The sequence below is a fragment of the Ranitomeya imitator genome, chromosome 3 (assembly GCF_032444005.1).
Source record: "Ranitomeya imitator isolate aRanImi1 chromosome 3, aRanImi1.pri, whole genome shotgun sequence".
NCBI classification, from domain to species: Eukaryota; Metazoa; Chordata; class Amphibia; order Anura; family Dendrobatidae; genus Ranitomeya; species Ranitomeya imitator.
In genome coordinates, this window is record NC_091284.1 from 688,731,528 (window position 1) to 688,752,674 (window position 21,147).

The 21,147-nt window shown below is 42.8% G+C and overlaps 1 protein-coding gene across 1 annotated transcript in view; it reads left to right on the plus strand.

Moving 5' to 3' along the window:
• Positions 1 to 3,665: 3,665 nt before the first annotated feature.
• The window catches only part of GPR182 (G protein-coupled receptor 182), a 42,902-nt gene continuing 25,420 nt past the window's right edge, over positions 3,666 to 21,147 (plus strand). The window contains exon 1 of the mRNA XM_069758528.1: positions 3,666 to 3,775. The gene's annotated coding sequence lies outside the window, so the exon portion shown is untranslated. The remainder of the gene's footprint in view (positions 3,776 to 21,147) is intronic.

The following is a 21,147-nucleotide window of genomic DNA, read 5'->3' on the forward strand; positions in this document are numbered from 1 at the left end:
CATATAACAAGTGAGCATTTCTGCTACACACAGGCGATCTGATCATCGTCTGTGTGTAGCAGAAGCAATGGGATTATCAAAGCTTCTAGTCTTCCATGGAGACTATGGAAGTAAGTGAAAAGTAAAAAAAAAATGTTTTTAAAAATATAAAAAAATAAAAAATATAAAAGTTCAAATCACACCCCATTCAAAATAAAATAATAAAAAACTTAAAACTACACATACTTAGTATCACAGCGTTCAGAATCACCCGATCTGTCAAGATATAAAAAGAAGTAATCCAATCAGTAAATGACGTAGCAAAAAAAAAAAGTGAAGATCAAAATGCCAAAATTACATTTTTTTAGTCGCCGCAACATTGCATCAAAATGCAATAACGGGCAATCAAAATATTGTATCCTCACCAATATAGGATCAATACAAACATAAGCTCAGCACACAAAAAATAAGCCCTCACCCACCCCAAGATCACAAAAAAATAGGACGCTATGGGTCTTGGAAAATGACGTAATTTGTTTTGTTTTTTTTAAACAAACTTTGGATTTTACTTTCACCACTTACTTAAAAAAGAACCTATACATGTTTAGTATGTACGAACTTGTAATGACCTGGAGAATCATAGTGGTAGTTTAGTTTTAGCATTTGGTGAACATTGGTAATAAAAATCCAAAAAAATAGTTGTGGAATTGTGCTTTTTTTTGCAATTTCACCGCACTTGGAATTTTTTTCCCATTTTTCAGTACACGATAAACTAATGGTGTCATTCAAAAGTACAACTCATCCCGCATAAAACAAGACCTCACATGGCCATATTGACAGAAAAATATAATGGCTCTGGAGCGCCCCGTCTGGGCATTGGGGTACTTGGTACCGGGTCTGATTTTAAAGGGGATGTCACGGTGGCTGCAATTCGGTCCGTGGCCCTGGGCATCAAATTAAAGGGAAAGGTCTTTAAGAGGATTTGTAATGTCTATGTTCGTGACGCCACCTGTGGTGTTCATTCAGTAGGGACTGGTGCTGCTTAAAGGGGTCCTCTGGAGTGATGTTGTTGCAGCAAGATAGTAATGCTTCCCACAGGTGAAGGCGGGTCCCCAGGGCTTCCCAGGTGTAAGGCACCAATGGTGTGGTAGATGGTATGACGAAAAACGAGGACACAGGTTTGCAGTCTTTACCTGGTTTACTGTAGCTTCAAGCAACTGCACTCCAGGGCACTAGAAAACAGGGACAGGCAGGGTCCGGCCAGCTTAGAAGCGATTCCAGAGTCTCCTTCACCAGGTGGAGATCAAAGCCTTCCTCGAAGTGTGGTGGTGATGTGGTACCTTACTGCCTAAGGCTTCACATAAGGTCCTCACAGTTTCTCTCTGCCCCCCATAAAGGGTGATCTGCAATCCAGCTGCTCTGCTGGTTTCAGCTATGCCACGTTAGAGTTCAGCAAGGCCTCGGTCTTCCGGCTACCGGAATTTGCACTGGCCAGGGAGGTAGCCTCTTCTCAGGTTTTCCTCTCCTTTGCTTTCTCCCTCCTATTCTCCTTCTACAAGCTGTCCGTGCTTTCTGTTCCCTTACTCCAGGAGCTGTGGTTCCTCGGATCACACGGCTAATTCAGACTTTCCGACCCTATAGGTCCGTCCGCCCTCTTTCACTGTCTCTCTCAGACTTCCTACTAACTTTCCCTCCAGCCAGAATATTTCGCCTTAATCCAGGTTCAGCTCCCCCTTCTGGCCTGGAGTGTGAACGTGTTATATGTGAGATTTACCTGGTGAAAGATATGCTTCATCGCTTCCAAGCGTGACGCCACTCTCCGAAAGGGGAAAGTAATGCCACTGTGACGACCAGGAACCTGGGGTGCCACAGCTCTGGGAAGAATGGGAGCGAAAAACGGAAATGCAAAAACAAAAAGGGGCTGCGGCGTGAAGACGTTGAATTCACAAAAACCCTTCCAAAACTTTTTAGCCATTCATTGATTTATCCATACACTGTAACGTGGTTCTTGTTATATTTTGCTGGTATATTAAGATCTAAAAAAACCTCCAAAACTTTTTATGGATTCAATGATTCATCCATACAGTTGACTGTGCTTTGTGTAAAATTCTGATGGGTTAAAATTTTGAAAAACCGCTTGATCTCTTAAAAGTTTACAACATATTTTTGGTCAAAAAATGTATTATTGTTATATATATATATATATATAATGTAAAACCTGCTTTGTGTGAAATGTTGTTCGTTTGAAATAAAAACCAAAACTAGCCTGCTATACATGTATACTTTTTAAATATTTTAATGAGGTCGCCAAGTTGTTGCCTTCAAGGGATAATTTGAACAGAATGTGTATGAGACCCTTCTCTATGTCTAGTACAGGATGTTTCTGAGTCCCTCCTAGATCATATTTTTGACAGTTTTTGCTTCCTTTATAAATTACACTAACATTTCCTATAAATAACAAATTCAATTTTGCTTTACTTAATTTATAATTTTTGCAAAAATCCTTTTTTTGTCTTTTTAAAAGTTATTATAAAGGAAAGAATGTTTCTTAACATTTTTTTTTTCCTGCAAACTCAAATTTCTTGTCAATTTTGAATGTTTTATTGTCAGTCCTTAAAGTGGAGTAAAAGTGTGACATCATTGTTCTCAGTAGCGATTTGAGAGTCAGAGATGCTTCCAGGGGTGTTCCCCAAGCTGTTCTCCTTCCATTCAGCACTTTTTCTATCTATTTCAACATTTTCACTGCCCTCCAGACCACTTTGTAGGGTCTGCTGGAAAAAAAGCTTGGATTTCCGATTGACTCCCATTATACTTTTTACTCAAAACGAGCATTCGAGCATTAGGAATTGCTCGGTTTGAATTATGAGCATCTGAGCATTTTAATTCTCGCTCATCTCTAAAGCTTAATATCTTCTATTTATAAGAGTCCAACATATTAGAATAAGTGGTGGAAATGGGTATAAAGTCCAACTAGTAGACAGCCCTGTCCCTTAGATCTGTGTGTTAACATATATTCTTAGGGATACACGAAAAAAATGTAAGATGGTTACATTATTGAGAAGCTCTACCTTTGGTGTCACTTTCCTTATATTAATTTATAACTTGCAAATATTTCATAAAATTGTAAAATCAAATCTATTACAGATTGAACAAGTTATCATAAAATAATTATAGATGTAATAACTACGGTATATGTTAACTGCTAGTCAATCGTTTCTCTAATATAAACATGAAAAGTCGGAGGATCCCATCACTTTATGAATTATGTCACATTAAACAAAAACACATTTCCTCAATAGACCTTTTGTCATCTACACAGATCTCCAAAGTTTGGTTTTATGGAGTCCTTTGAAATAACTAGTAAAATATTTGCACTGTAGAATGGGGTGATTATCACAGCTTGAAAACTCAAGCCAAAGTGTTAATCACACGCGTAAGCTATAGAAAGAATGAAAATAAATAAGCCAATCTCTTTATGTGCTCCATGGGAGAAAGGAAAGACTTATTTGTTTAGAAATTCTTTTTAGCTGCATTCCTTGCACTCGGACAAAGGGACCGCGCTCCATTTTATGGCTCGGACAATCTTAGAAGGTGTTTGCCTTTGCATAAGAGGATATCCTGGGCTACGAGAGCCACGGCCATGATTGCAGCTTCAGGATATGTGGGATCATTTCCTGAATGTGAGTGATGCTAACAAGTGTAAAATAGCCCATGTCACTTACTGCGGAGACGGAGAGAGCTAAAGAGCTGGGAGTAAAACTAAACGAAATTGTCAGAAACGTCTACGTCTGTTCAGGTGAGAATGCCTTCTAAACGACTCCGTAAATACTATTATTTTATCTGGGTGGCAGAAAACAGCTGCGACTCTTATGCTGACATGTAGTATGCACATTTATTGGTCTTACAATTCGTCTCTTGCTGAATTATGATGAATTTTACGATTCAAGCAGCATAGTTCTTGTGTAATTTATCACTTATATCTGTCACACAGTATCAGTAGCTGCCAAGGCTGGCTTCTCATATACAGACACTTTCACTACAATTCTAGTTAGGAGTTTTTAAACTTTGATATAGCTAAGTGCATGATAAAGACTACACGGAAGCGCACGGTACAGTACCGCTATAAACATACATGCAGAGTCCATTTCTCCTTATCGTACTTGTTTATATTTTGATACCATTGGTCTACAACATGTGACTCTCCCACTGTTGCAAAACTACAATACCCAGCATGCCCTGACAGACTGGGAACTTCCATTTACTGGAGAGCCACAGGTTAACATCAACTGCCTTATGTACTGTATATGCTGCCTGCCTTTTGCATTATTCTACAATACTCATTTTTATACATGCACAGGTATATATGCATAATTACACGCATTACTGTATGTTTTTCTATACACCATTTATATCAGCATTATACTAAGTTTATTGCTATTATGTTAGAATTTTATATGCGTCAATTATGTGTGTATTTGTTTAATATGCATGTGTTTGTACAATTTATCATGCTGTCCATATATATCTGGATGTCTGTAAGTATCAGCGTATACTGTATGTGTTTATATCCACACACATTAATTGCGGTTCTCATTTTACAATGCACCCCTCACTTATTATTTTACATTTATTTTTATTTTTTTTTATCAGCCTCCGGCTCGATCTTGAGCCATGGCGACTTGATGGATAAACTTTTTGTAGGAAGATCGATCTTGTGCAAGCCTTGATAGGTCCAACAGGGTCTCCTCCGCCATTATCGTGACAGTATCAAGCTATCGGGTTGCTGGTCTTCCTCTTTATTCTAGCAAATTCATATATATCAGTGATGGACTTATTACTTTACAACATAGTTATTGTTTTTATTATTTATAATATTATGCTATTTACATCCCTTCACTTATACGTTATGCACTTGTATGTGCATATTTCTACACATATATTTATTCTGGAGAGATGTATATGTTACTGTAAAAGTCAGAAGGACGGTAAAACCTAGGATTTACCAGTCAATCTGGACATTCACCGAGGCCGTTGGTAAAAGCTCAAAATGAAAAGTAAAATTGGACTTTTACCGGTGAAGTCTTGGTAAATGTTAACATTTCTCAACAGCGTTGGTAAAAGTCAGATGTATTCCATATAAACGAACGATTTTGGACTTTTACCTGGGCGAATTGGTAAATCTTTACATTTACCAGCATGTGTCGGTAAAAGTAACTTTGAGTCACAGAATTCTGACTGACCAGCAGATGATGGTGGTAAAAGTCAACTAAACGTAATTTCCGACTCTGATGAAGGCCTTAATCATTAGAAATATTTTTATTGTCCTCCATTTCCTCACCCGCGGTGGCTTACACTTTTTATTACACCCATCTCAGCTACATTTACCAAGAAGCCGTGGTAAATGTGCACATTTACCAACAGTGCTTGGTTAAAGTCAGATGTTCCATCTTCACACCAGATATTTCTGACTTTTACCAACGCTGTTGAGAAATGTTAACATTTACCAAGACTTCACCAGTTAAAGTTCAATTTTACTTTTCATTTTGAGCTTTTACCGACGGCCTCGGTGAATGTCCAGATTGACCGGTAAATCCTAGGTTTTACCGTCCTTCTGACTTTTACAGTAACATATATATGTCCACTGATCTTTTTCTTCATTCACTTTCTCTTATTCACTTTCATACACTCCAGTATTCTCATATGCGTGTATACATAGTCATATAACCCCTGTAGACACCTGTCCACATTTATCCCTTGTAGACTATAAGCTCACAAGGGCACGGCGCTCTCCCCTCTGCACTAGCCTGTCACTGTTAGTCTGTTCATTATAATTTATATCTGTATTTTATGTAACCCTCTCTCATGTACAGCACCATGGAATCACTGGTGCTCTACATCTCTTTGGAAAGCTTAGTTTTCCCTCATTATTATATACACTGCACATTAGTGTCTAGTCTTCATTTTGATTCTCATTGTTGGATAGTATGCAAGTGCCCCATCTCCTGGGTTTTCTGTGCCACCTGCATCTTTAAGCTGGTCCTGATGTCAGATCACTTAACTCGCCACATGTGCTCCTGTAATCATGTGTGGCATGACATGGGCTACGGAGTACTTCCAGGGTCCGCCAGGACAGCGCATGCATTGCTATCGTAGCCAGCCCCACTGATGCATCATTTGACATTTACTCACATGGCGCTCCTGTTGGGCACAACTACCTTTTAACGAGGCCCCTCCTACTGTGACACCATCCCTGAAATGCGAGTTCGGTGAGGATCCTTGAAGGAAATTTCATTTTTTTTTTGTAATTTACCATCACTATATGCATATTAAGTAGTATTGGATATAGAATTCAAGTTTGCTTTTTGGGGGAAAATGTACTTTACACCCATGAATATAATTCACTTAACTTGGCGCATATATTCTAGCATACTGCAATCCTGTTCCCACAATACTGATATACCTATAATTCATTGTAATGCTCTCCAATTCACATGCATATAGGTCATAAATTTATGATATTTTTTATTCCTCCTTGTCGAGGTTGGTCGCTTCTTCCACTGTTTGACCCATATTTTTACCTGCTCTTGAACAAAATAAAAGATATTTCTTTTATCTATTGTTGTGATGTTATTTATGGGCAAATGATTGTTTCTTTTGCTCTAATATTTTAAAAATATAGAACATTAAATATAGTTTACAATAATAATTTGAATGAAAAATATCAGCATTATCATCATTCAAATATTCAATGTCCTTTTGAATTCATTTAAGTATGATTTCTTGTACTAATAAGAGAAACACTAAAATTGCAAACCATCTGATTTATACAGCACCATACACAGGATGACCAAGTCTCACGTGCCATAGGAAATATTTTCTATTAAGTGTCAGTATGTTTCTGGAGTTACAGATACAAGATAACCCCAGAAACTACAGACTCTACAGTATCTCAGTATCTTGGCATGACACAACTACATCCTTGGTATAAGCCTATGCATCGTGATATTCGGAGCACATGTAGCCAACACATTTAGGTCTTTTGTTCTATGGCGCCACTGTTCTCTCAGCAGTTAAATATTTCCACACATTTCCCCATCTCTTTGGAAAGCTGGAATGGAGGGCCTGACCTCGCATTGTGGAATGCTTTGTGAAATCTATGCACCTAACAGATATCTGTCAACATGAAACATTTAATCTTCCTATTGAAATGTTGGATTTCTCTATATCTATGGAATATGTCATGGATCTGTTATTTTGCAGGTCGGTGGTGATGTTTATACTACTATGGTGTTGCTCTCAAAACTATATGTAAAAAGTTAGGTGTCGAGTTCCCACCGCTGCACAGGGGGAATCTCGAACCATGTCCACCGTGGTCTCCCATTCTCCAGCCGCAGTGGAGCCTGCTCAGCAGAGATGTCCATCCCAGCGTCTGGCTCAAGCTGATGCTGTGCGCTTGGGTACTGCTACCTTTCCAGGTTCTGCCTTTGTAGCCAGCACTGTTCAGCAGCAAGCAGGCATCACCCATTATAGTATACATCGAATTTTATTAAGGAAACCTCCCAATGATAACAGTATAATCTCCAAAATGAATAAAAACTCAAAGTGCCCTGTTCCAAATTATTAGGCACAGTAGAATTTCTAAACATATGATATGTTTTAAAGAACTGAAAATGCTCATTTCTTGAATTTGCAGCATTAGGAGTTCACATTCACTGAACAAAAAAGCTATTTAACCCCTTAACCCCAAGGTAGGTTTGCACGTTAAAGGGAACCTATCACCCCCAAAATGGAAGGTAAGCTAAGCCCACCGGCAGCAAGGGCTTATCTACAGCATTTTTGTTCGCTAATGATGCTGTATGGCGGCTCATTTTTTGCGGGACAAGATGACGTTTTCAGCGGTACTATGGTTATTTATATCCGTCTTTTTGATCACGTGTTATTCCACTTTTTGTTCGGCGGTATGATAATAAAGCGTTGTTTTTTGCCTTTTTTATTTTTATTTACGGTGTTCACTGAAGGGGTTAACTAGTGGGACAGTTTTATAGGAGGGGTCGTTACGGATGCGGTGATACTGAATATGTGTACTTTTATTGTTTGTTTTAACATTTAGATAAAGAAATGTATTTATTGGAACAATATTTTTTTTCTTTATTTAGGTTTTTTTTTTTTTACACATGTAAATATATATATTTTTTTACTTTGTCCCGGGGGGACATCATACTATAGTGTCAGAGCGCTGATCAGATTAGCGATCTGACAGGCACTGCAGGGAGGCTTCCCTGCGCCTGCTCTGAGCAGGTGCTTGAAAGCCACCTTCCTACAGGACCCGGAAGGCCCCCCATGGCTATTTTGGATCCAGGGCCTGCAGGGTCGGGGGACATAAGAGACCCTTGGAGCAAGGCGATCATATCGCGTTGCTCCGAGGGTCTCAGGGAAGCACGCAGGGAGCCCCCTCCCTGCGCGATGCTTCCCTGTGCCGCCGGAACGCTGCGATCATGTTTGATCGCAGTGTTCTGGGGGTTAATGTGCCGGGAGCGGTCCGTGACCGCTCCTGACACATAATGCCGGATATCAGCTGTAATAATCAGCTGATACCCGGTGGCGATTGGCCGCGCTCCCCCCATGAGCGCTGCTGATTGTGCTGGACGTACTATCCCGTCACTGGGAATTAAGTCCCAGGTCTCCTTGACGGGATAGTAAGTCCAATGGGATTAAGGGGTTTACTCCAAAACACCATAACAGGCCAAGTTACATGTCAATATAGAAACCCTTCTTTGATATCACCTTCACAATTCTTGCATTCATTGAACTTGTGAGTTTTGGAGAGTTTCTTCTTGTATTTCTTTGCATGAAGTCAAAATAGCCTCCGAGAGCTGCTGTTTTGATGTGAACTGCCTCCCACCCTCATAGATCTTTTGCTTGATAATACTCCAAAGGTTCTCCATAGGGTTGAGGTCAGGGGAAGATGGTGGCCACACCCTGAGTTTATCTCCTTTTATGCCCATAGCAGCCAATGACTCAGAGGTATTATTTGCAGCATGAGATGGGGCATTGTTATGCATGAAGATGATTTTGCTCCTGAAGGCACGTTTCTGCTTTTTATACCATGGAAGAAAGTTGTCAGTCAGAAACTCTATATACTTTGCAGAGGTCATTTTCACACCTTCAGGAACCTTAAAGGGCCCTACCAGCTGTTTCCTCATGATTCCGGACCAAAATATGACTCCTCCACCTCCTTGCTGATGTCGCAGCTTTGTTGGGACATGGTGGCCATCCACCAACCATCCACTACTCCATCCATCTGGACCATCCAGGGTTGCTCGACACTCATCAGTAAACAAGATGGTTTGAAAATTAGCCTTCATGTATGTCTGGGCCCACTGCAACTATTTCTGCTTGTGAACACTGTTTAGGGGTGGCCGAATAGTAGATTTATGCACCACAGCAAGCCTTTGAAGGATTCTACACATTGAGGACTCCAGAGGCACCAGTAGCTGCAAATAACTGTTTTCTGCTTTGTAATGGTATTTTGGCAGCTGCTCTCTTAATCCAATGAATTTGTCTGGCAGAAACCTTCCTCATTATGCCTTTATGTGCATGAACTCTGTTTATGCCCGGTTTCAGTCACAAATCTCTTCATAGTATGATGATCACTATTAAGTTTTTGTGAAATATCTAATGTTTTCATACCTTGTACAAGGCATTGCCCTATTTAACGCTTTTCAGCAGCAGAGAGATCCTTTTTATTTCCCATATTGCTTGAAACCTGTGGCCTGCTTAATAATGTGGAACATCATTTTTAAGTAGTTTTCCTTTAATTAGAATCACCTGGAAAACCAATTATCACATGTGTTTAAGATTGATTTCAGTGATCCATTGAGCCCTGACACACAATACCATCCAAGAGTTTATTTGAAAAACAAAACAATTAAATCTTTTTGACACTTAAATCCAATTTGCATAATAATTTGGAACACAGTGTAAAGTGCAGAAGTGCTGGATCCTCCAGAAGCTCTCTGTAGCCCCACTTAGTTCTTGCTCATTCATAAAGGTCATTTACACCATATGTCGTTAAGGGGATAAATGTGCCACAAACCAACAAATGTATTTACACATACATTCACCACAATACAAGCACATCTTAAATAACATTTTTTCACAGACTGTACAATATCTTCAGAAATAAATGGAAATGTGCCAAAGTTATATCCTCAGGATTTATTAATTAGTGGTCCAAACAATAAAACATTATTTTTCAACTTACATGCTGCAATTTCAAAGAAAAAACAATAAACAGCATGTGCAGCAATAAAGGCACCCCTAATTAGCACTTAGTTGTATGCATTGATGACAGCTTCCAAAATTTTCTTGTAGCCACCAATAAACTTCTTGCACCTCTCAGCTGGTATTTTGTCCCACTCTTCCTTTGCAGTTTGTTCAAGCTCTTGAATGTTTGCAGGGTTCTTTTTCACAATGGCAGATTTCAGCTCACCCCAAAGATTTTCAATGGGATTGAGATCAGGACTCACTGTGTCTGCGAATTCGCATATACAGTGTCTTCAATAAAATGGCACCAGAGATCGCAGAATGTGCATGCTTTGACTCTGACACCATTTTATTGACGTATTGCACTATAAAATTAAAGGGAACCTGTTACCAGAAATAACGCTAAAAACCTGCAAATATGCAGTTAACATTCCGTTTTAGGCCATGTTCACACTTTGCGGTTTTTACCGCAGAACCGTGGCGATTTTGCAGCTGCGGGTCCGCAGCAGTTTCCATAGCGTTTACAGTAACCTGTAAACCCTATGGAAACCGCTGTGCACATGCTGCGGGAAAAACCGCGCAGGAACGCAGCGGTTTACAACCCACAGCATGTCACTTCTTTGTGCAGAATTGCAGTGATTCTGCACCCATAGGAATGCATTGATCCGCTTACTTCCTGCATGGGGCTGTGCCCACCATGCGGGAAGTAAGCGGATAATGTGCGGGTGGTACCCGGGGTGGAGGAGAGGAGAGTCTCCTCCAGGCCCTGGGAACCATATTTGTGGTAAAAAAAAGAATTAACATAAAAAATAAGCTATACTCACCTCTCAGCGCTGCACGTGGCCGTCCGTTCTCAGGTTTGCTATGCGACCAGGACCTGCGGTGACATCGCGGTCACATGACCGTGACGTCACAAAGGTCCTTCTCGCACAGCATCTTTGGAACCGGACCGCCGCCTGCAGCGCCGAGGAGATCGGGACGTCAGAGGGTGAGTATATTATTATTTTATTATTTTTAACATTACTATTGATGCTGCATATGCAGCATCAGTAGTAGGAGTAAAATCCCGCAGCGGAACCTGCAGGACAAAACGTGATAAATCTGCAGGGATAACCGCAGCGGGTTTGCCCTGCAAATTTATCAAATCCACTGCGGGAGAACCCGCAGGGACCCGACGCTATGTGTGAACATAGCCTAACAGTGTCATGATGCTGCCCAGCGTATGGTACTTGTTGAAACCATGACCCTAGATTGTTCCAGGTTGGTCTCAGGCCTTTGGATGTTTACGTGGTGTTTTGTCACCATTCACAACAACCTTTGAAGACATCTTGTCAATTTTACAATTTTCCTCCATGTCCAGGGAGGTTCTTGACAGTTCTATTGTTGGCAAACGTCTTAATAACATTGAGCACTGTTGAAACTGTGATACCAAGGACTTTGGAGAAGGCCTTAGGCCATATGGAAGTCTTGTGTTTGCTAATAATAGCAGTTCTCATGTCCTCAAACACCTCCTTTGTCTTCAACATTGTGACAAAGGAACAAGACCTACCATGTGGCTTTTTAAAACACTGAAGTCATTATTCATTAGCTAATTCATGTGACATGGGCATCGACAATTAATCACAGGTGATTCTCAATTGTGATTTACCACAAAAAAAATGTTTCCATACTAATTTAACCCCTTCCCGACCCATGACGCCACGTAGGCGTCATGAAAGTCGGTGCCAATCCGACCCATGATGCCTATGTGGCGTCATGGAAAGATCGCGTCCCTGCAGATCGGATGAAAGGGTTAACTCCCATTTCACCCGATCTGCAGGGACAGGGGGAGTGGTAGTTTAGCCCAGGAGGGGTGGCTTCACCCCCCGTGGCTACGATCGCTCTGATTGGCTGTTGAAAGTGAAACTGCCAATCAGAGCGATTTGTAATATTTCACCTATTATAACTGGTGAAATATTACAATCCAGCCATGGCCGATGCTGCAATATCATCGGCCATGGCTGGAAACACTAATGTGCCCCCACCCCACCCCACCGATCGCCCCCCCAGCCCCCCGATCTGTCCGGTACACTGCTCCGGCTCCCCTCCGTCCTGTGCTCCGCTCCCCCCCGTGCTCTTGTCCGCTCCCCCCGTACTCCAATTACCCCCCGTGCTCCAATCACCCCCCCTGCACTCCGATCCACCCCCCCGTGCTCCGTTCCACCCCCGTGCTCCGTTCCAGCCCCCACCGTGCTCCGTTCCACCCCCCCGTGCTCCATTCCACCCCTGCCGTGCTCCGATCCACCCCCCCATGCTCCGATCCCCCCCCCGTGCTCCCCCCCACCCCATCATACTTACCGATCCTGCCGGGGTCCATCCGTCTTCTCCCTGGGCGCCGCCATCTTCCAAAATGGCGGGCGCATGCGCAGTGCGCCCGCCGAATCTGCCGGTCGGCAGATTCGTTCCAAAGTGCATTTTGATCACTGAGATAGATTATATCTCAGTGATCAAAATAAAAAAAATAATAAATGACCCCCCCCCTTTGTCACCCCCATAGGTAGGGACAATAAAAAAATAAAGAATTTTTTTTTTTCCACTAATGTTAGAATAGGGTTAGGGGTAGGGTTAGGGGTAGGGTTAGGGGTAGGGTTAGGGCTAGGGTTAGGGTTAGGGGTAGGGTTAGGGGTAGGGTTAGGGCTAGGGTTAGGGTTAGGGGTAGGGTTAGGGGTAGGGTTAGGGCTAGGGTTAGGGTTAGGGCTAGGGTTAGGGGTAGTGGTAGGGTTAGGGTTAGGGTTAGGGCTAGGGTTAGGGGTAGGGGTAGGGCTAGGGTTAGGGCTAGGTTTAGGGTTTCGGTGTGTGCACACGTATCCTGTTCCTCTGCGGATTTTTCCGCTGCGGATTTGATAAATCCGCAGTGCTAAACCGCTGCGGATTTATGGCGGATTTACCGCGTTTTTTCTGCGCATTTCACTGCGGTTTTACAACTGCGATTTTCTATTTGAGCAGTTGTAAAACCGCTGCGGAATCCGCACAAAGAAGTGACATGCTGCGGAATTTAAACCGCTGCGTTTCCGTGCAGTTTTTCTGCAGCATGTGTACAGCGATTTTTGTTTCCCATAGGTTTACATTGAACTGTAAACTCATGGGAAACTGCTGCGGATCCGCAGCGTTTTCCGCAGCGTGTGCACATACCTTTAGAATTAGGCTATGTGCACACGGTGCGGATTTGGCTGCGGATCCGCAGCGGATTGGCCGCTGCAGATTCGCTGCAGTGTTCCATCAGGTTTACAGTACCATGTAAACCTATGGAAAACCAAATCCGCTGTGCCCATGGTGCGGAAAATACCGCGCGGAAACGCTGCGTTGTATTTTCCGTAGCATGTCAATTCTTTGTGCAGATTCCGCAGCGTTTTACACCTGTTCCTCAATAGGAATCCGCAAATCCGCAGGTAAAACGCAGTGCCTTTTACCCGCGGATTTTTCAAAAATGATGCTGAAAAATCTCACACGAATCCGCAACGTGGGCATATAGCCTTAGGGTTAGGGTTGGAATTAGGGTTGTGGTTAGGGGTGTGATTAGGGTTATGGCTACAGTTGGGATTAGAGTTAGGGGTGTGGGGGGGTTAGTGTTGGAGGTAGAATTGAGGGGATACCACTGTTTAGGCACATCAGGGGTCTCCAAACGCAACATGGCGCCACCATTGATTCCAGCCAATCTCGTATTCAAAAAGTCAAATGGTGCTCCCTCAATTCCGAGCCCCGACGTGTGCCCAAACAGTGGTTTACCCCCACATATGGGGTACCAGCATACTCAGGATAAACTGCGCAACAATTACTGGAGTCCAATTTCTCCTGTTACCCTTGTGAAAATAAAAAATTGCGGGCTAAAACATGATTTTTGAGGAAAGAAAAATGATTTTTTATTTTCACGGCTCTGCGTTGTAAACGTCTGTGAAGCACTTGGGGGTTCAAAGTGCTCACCACATATCTAGATAAGTTCCTTGGGGGGTCTAGTTTCTAAAATGGGGTCACTTGTGGGGGGTTTCTACTGTTTAGGCACACCAGGGGCTCTGCAAACGCAACGTGACGCCCGCAGACCATTCCATCAAAGTCTGCATTTCAAAAGTCACTACTTCCCTTCTGAGCCCCGACGTGTGCCCAAACAGTGGTTTACCTCCACACATGGGGTATCAGCGTACTCAGGAGAAACTGGACAACAACTTTTGGGGTCCAATTTCTCCTGTAACCCTTGGGAAAATAAAAAATTCTGGGCTAAATAATTATTTTTGAGGAAAGAAAACGTATTTATTATTTTCACGGCTCTGCATTATAAACTTCTATGAAGCACTTGGGGGTTCAAAGTGCTCACCGCACATCTAGATAAGTTCCTTTCGGGGTCTAGTTTCCAAAATAGGGTCACTTGTGGGGGGTTTCTACTGTTTAGCCACATCAGAGGCTCTGCAAACGCAACGTGACGCCCGCAGAGCATTCCATCAAAGTCTGCATTTCAAAACGTCACTACTTCAATTCCGAGCCCCGGCATGTGCCCAAACAGTAGTTTACCCCCACATATGGGGTATCACCGTACTCAGGAGAAACTGGACAACAAATATTGGGGTCAAATTTTTCCTGTTACCCTTGGGAAAATTAAAAAATTCTGGGCTAAATAATTATTTTTGAGGAAAGAAAACGTATTTATTATTTTCACGGCTCTGCATTATAAACTTCTGTGAAGCACTTGGGGGTTCAAAGTGCTCACCACACATCTAGATAAGTTCCTTTCGGGGTCTAGTTTCCAAAATGGGGTCACTTGTGGGGGGTTTCTACTGTTAAGCCACATCAGGGGCTCTGCAAACGCAACGTGACGCCCACAGAGCATTCCATCAAAATCTGCATTTCAAAACGTCACTACTTCACTTCCGAGCCCCGGCATGTGCCCAAACAGTGGTTTACCCCCACATATGGGGTATCAGCGTACTCAGGAGAAACTGGACAACAAATTTTGGGGTCAAATTTCTCCTGTTACCCTTGGGAAAATAAAAAATTGCAGGCTAAAAGATCATTTTTGAAAAAATAATTTTTTTTTTTATTTTCATGGCTCTGCGTTATAAACGTCTGTGAAGCACTTGGGGGTTCAAAGTCCTCACCACACATCTAGATTAGTTCCTTTGGGGGTCTAGTTTCCAAAATGCAGTCATTTCTGGGGGATCCCCAATGTTTAGGCACACAGGGGCTCTCCAAACGTGACATGGTGTCCGCTAATGACTGGAGCTAATTTTCCATTTAAAAAGCCAAATGGCGTGCCTTCCCTTCCGAGCCCTGCCATGCGCCCAAACAGTGGTTTACCCCCACATATGGGGTATCAGCGTACTCAGGACAAAATGGACAATAACATTTGGGGTCTAATTTCTCCTATTACCCTTGGCAAAATAGGAAATTCCAGGCTAAAAAATCATTTTTGAGGAAAGAAAAATTATTTTTTATTTTCATGGCTCTGCGTTATAAACTTCTGTGAAGCACCTTGGGGTTTAAAGTGCTCAATATGCATCTAGATAAGTTCCTTGGGGGGTCTAGTTTCCAAAATGGGGTCACTTGTGGGGGAGCTCCAATGTTTAGGCACACAGGGGCTCTCCAAACGCGACATGGTGTCCGCTAACAATTGGAGCTAATTTTCCATTCAAAATGTCAAATGGCGCGCCTTCCCTTCCGAGCCCTGCCGAGTGCCCAAACAGTGGTTTACACCCACATATGAGGTATCGGCGTACTCGGGAGAAATTGCCCAACAAATTTTATGATCCAATTTATCCTACTGCCCATGTGAAAATGAAAAAATTGAGGCGAAAAGAATTTTTTTGTGGAAAAAAAAAGTACTTTTTCATTTTTACAGATTAATTTGTGAAGCACCTGAGGGTTTAAAGTGCTCACTGGGCATCTAGATAAGTTCCTTGGGGGGGTCTAGTTTCCAAAATGGGGTCACTTGTGGGGGAGCGCCAATGTTTAGGCACACAGGGGCTCTCCAAACGCGACATGGTGTCCGCTAACGATGGAGATAATTTTTCATTCAAAAAGTCAAATGGTGCTCCTTCCCTTCCGAGCCTTGCCATGTGCCCAAACAGTGGTTTACCCCCACATGTGAGGTATTGGTGTACTCAGGAGAAATTGCCCAACAAATTTTAGGATCCATTTTATCCTGTTGCCCATGTGAAAATGAAAAAATTGAGGCTAAAAGAATTTTTTTGTGAAAAAAAGTACTTTTTCATTTTTACGGATCAATTTGTGAAGCACCTGTGGGTTCAAAGTGCTCACTATGCATCTAGATAAGTTCCTTGGGGCGTCTAGTTTCCAAAATGGGGTCACTTGTGCGGGAGCTCCAATTTTTAGGCACACGGGGGCTCTCCAAACGTGACATGGTGTCCGCTAAAGAGTGGAGCCAATTTTTCATTCAAAAAGTCAAATGGCGCTCCTTCCCTTCCAAGCCCTACCGTGCGCCCAAACAGTGGTTTACCCCCACATATGAGGTATCAGCGTACTCAGGACAAATTGGACAACAACTTTCGTGGTTCAGTTTCTCCTTTTACCATTGGGAAAATAAAAAAATTGTTGCTAAAATATAATTTTTGTGACTAAAAAGTTAAATGTTCATTTTTTCCTTCCATGTTGCTTCTGCTCCTGTGAAGCACCTGAAGGGTTAATAAACTTCTTGAATGTGGTTTTGAGTACCTTGAGGGGTGCAGTTTTTAGAATGGTGTCACTTTTGGGTATTTTCAGCCATAAAGACCCCTCAAACTGACTTCAAATGTGAGGTGGTCCCTAAAAAAAATGGTTTTGTAAATTTCGTTGTAAAAATGAGAAATCGCTGGTCAAATTTTAACCCTTATAACTTCCTAGCAAAAAAAAATTTTGTTTCCAAAATTGTGCTGATGTAAAGTATACATGTGGGAAATGTTATTTATTAACTACTTTGTGTCACATAACTCTCTGGTTTAACAGAATAAAAATTCAAAATGTGAAAATTGCAAAATTTTCAAAATTTTCGCCAAATTTCCGTTTTTATCACAAATAAACGCAGAATTTATTGACCTAAATTTACCCCTAACATGAAGCCCAATATGTCACAAAAAAACAATCTCAGAACGGCTAGGATCCGTTGAAGCGTTCCTGAGTTATTACCTCATAAAGGGACACTGGTCAGAATTGCAAAAAACGGCAAGGTCTTTAAGGTCAAAATAGGCTGGGTCATGAAGGGGTTAATGTAAAAGGTGCCAATACCAGTGTCACAGCAAGCTTTAGGTTTTTCTATTTTTCCCTCACATTGTTTTTTGTTTTAAATTATTGTTTATCACTTGCTCTTTTGTATTTAACACGAGTGCTCTATAAAAAAAACTGTTTCACTTGATATTCCACATTACGTACTTAAACTTCATGGATGCCAATAACAATGAGCAGGACTGTAATTACAATTCCAGATGCACAGACAAGGACATATACACAAATACTGTACATACACACATACTTGCAATTCTGCATACATATACAAACATATGTATATACAGTGGGGCAAAAAAGTATTTAGTCAGTCAGCAATAGTGCAAGTTTCACCACTTAAAAAGATGAGAGGCGTCTGTAATTTACATCATAGGTAGACCTCAACTATGGGAGACAAACTGAGAAAAAAAAATCCAGAAAATCACATTGTCTGTTTTTTTTAACATTTTATTTGCATATTATGGTGGAAAATAAGTATTTGGTCAGAAACAAAATTTCATCTCAATACTTTGTAATATATCCTTTGTTGGCAATGACAGAGGTCAAATGTTTTCTGTAAGTTTTCACAAGGTAGCCACACACTGTTGTTGGTATGTTGGCCCATTCCTCCATGCAGATCTCCTCTAGAGCAGTGATGTTTTTGGCTTTTCGCTTGGCAACACGGACTTTCAACTCCCTCCAAAGGTTTTCTATAGGGTTGAGATCTGGAGACTGGCTAGGCCACTCCAGGACCTTGAAATGCTTGTTACGAAGCCACTCCTTCGTTGCCCTGGCGGTGTGCTTTGGATCATTGTCATGTTGAAAGACCCAGCCACATTTCATCTTCAATGCCCTTGCTGATGGAAGGAGGTTTGCACTCAAAATCTCACGATACATGGCCCCATTCATTCTTTCATGTACCCGGATCAGTCGTCCTGGCCCCTTTGCAGAGAAACGGCCCCAAAGCATGATGTTTCCACCACCATGCTTTACAGTAGGTATGGTGTTTGATGGATGCAACTCAGTATTCTTTTTCCTCCAAACACGACAAGTTGTGTTTCTACCAAACAGTTCCAGTTTGGTTTCATCAGACCATGGGACATTCTCCCAAAACTCCTCTGGATCATCCAAATGCTCTCTAGCAAACTTCAGACGGGCCCAGACATGTACTGGCTTAAGCAGTGGGACACGTCTGGCACTGCAGGATCTGAGTCCATGGTGGCGTAGTGTGTTACTTATGGTAGGCCTTGTTACATTGGTCCCAGCTCTCTGCAGTTCATTCACTAGGTCCCCCCGCATGGTTCTGGGATTTTTGCTCACCGTTCTTGTGATCATTCTGACCCCACGGGGTAGGATTTTGCGTGGAGCCCAAGATCGAGGGAGATTATCAGTGGTCTTGTATGTCTTCCATTTTCTAATTATTGCTCCCACTGTTGATTTCTTCACTCCAAGCTGGTTGGCTATTGCAGATTCAGTCTTCCCAGCCTGGTGCAGGGCTACAATTTTGTTTCTGGTGTCCTTTGACAGCTCTTTGGTCTTCACCATAGCGGAGTTTGGACTCAGACTGTTTGAGGGTGTGCACAGGTGTCTTTTTATACTGATAACAAGTTTAAAAAGGTGCCATTACTACAGGTAATGAGTGGAGAAAAGAGGAGACTCTTAAAGAAGAAGTTACCGGTCTCTGAGAGCCAGAAATCTTGATTGTTTGTTTCTGACCAAATACTTATTTTCCACCATAATATGCAAATAAAATGTTAAAAAAACAGACAATGTGATTTTCTGGATTTTTTTTTCTCAGTTTGTCTCCCATAGTTGAGGTCTACCTATGATGTAAATTACAGACGCCTCTCATCTTTTTAAGTGGTGGAACTTGCACTATTGCTGACTGACTAAATACTTTTTTGCCCCACTGTATATATATACACACACATATATCTATCTATATAAAGCTGAGTGTATGTATGTGTGTGTGTGTGTGCGCATGTATCAAGCCCCACCTACTCCATGCAGCCACACTCACTCCACGCGCAAAGCCCCGTCCACATGGCCCATGTTGTTAGAGCAAACAGGTGGAGACACATTCACCTCGAAAACTCACCGGCTGCGATGTCACAGAGCCACTGACAAGAGAAGACAAGAGAACGCTGTGCTCTGTTAACCTCACAGAGGAACACAGCTACCAAATAGAGCGAACAGTGGTCATGCAGTCAAAATAGCACATGCAAAACTCCTCACCAGAGGTGCCAGTATTCTAGGGGCTTATTTCAGCCGGGCCCTGAATCCACTCACACAAAACTCCTCACCGGAGATGCCGGTATTCTAGGGGCTTATTTCAGCCGAATCCTGAAACCACATACATATGACCACACTGGCGCAGAACACATAACTTAGTTGATACTAGCGCATGGCTGTGCGGCCATGCAAAACTTTTATAGCTGCAGCAGAGGACCAATGGGAGCTGCTGTAGTACCTGAGCGCGTGACCCCTGACCTTCAATGAGAGGACTTACCCTGGGTATGCTCAGAAGGGAAAAAGCAGGACTTAGTCCCAGAGACGTCTACTCACCACTGACCAATACTGGCTACAATGGCTAAGCCTGGAAAGGCAGCAGTAACCATCTGCACCGTATCAGGCTGAGCCAGATGCTGAGACCGACGTCTCCGCTGAGCAGGCTCCACTGCGGCTGGAGAAGAATGGGAGACCGCAGCAGAGATGGTTTGAGATTCCCCCTGTGCAGAGGCGGGAGCTCGACACTTAACATTACCCCCTCCAAGGGCCCACCTCTTTGGATCTCACTACGCTCGAAAGCCGCAATGAGCTGCGGAGCTCGAATGTGCTCAGCATGTTCCCAAGACCTGTCCTCTGGGCCATAACCCGTCCAGTCCACTAAATAACATTTCTTGCCACGTACCACCTTGCACCCCAAAATAACGTTCACCTCGTAATCGCCCGTAGACGAACCCGATGTCCTGGCAGATGACTCGGAACATGGGGAAATGTATACGGGCTTCAAGAGGGACACATGAAAGGTGTCGGTGATACCTAAGCATTGAGGAAAGGCCAGATGGTAGACCTGTTCGAGGACCTTGAAGGGACCCAAGTAGCGAAGTGCAAACTTAGTGGACTCAACATGCAGCCTGATGTTATGGGCGGAGAGCCACACTAAGTTTCCAGGAGCAAAGATCGGAGCGGGGCGCCGATGAGCGGAGGACCTCATTTTCTCCTTGGAGGCCAGAATGGCATCCTGAGTGCGGTCCCAAAAGTCCCATACCTCCACAGCCCAGTCTGCCACCCTGGAGTTGGCGGAAGATACGGGCATGGGCACAGGGACACGCGGATGCTGGCCATAATTAAGGAGGAATGGAGTCTGACCGGTTGAGTCGGCTACTGCGTTGTTAAGTGCAAACCCCGCCCTCGGTAGCAAGGATGCCCAGTCATCCTGCCTGGCAGAAACAAAATGACCTAGATATGTGACCAGAGTCTGGTTTGCCCTCTCTACCAACCCATTGATATGCCAAGGAGAGATTCAACTCAATGCTGAGTAGATGACAAAGCTCTCTCCAGAATCGAGACGCTAACTGGGGACCCCGGTCACTGATAATTTTGTCCGGCACACTGTGTAGGCGAAATATATGTTTGATAAACAACGCTGCCACCAACCGTGCAGAAGGTAGCCGT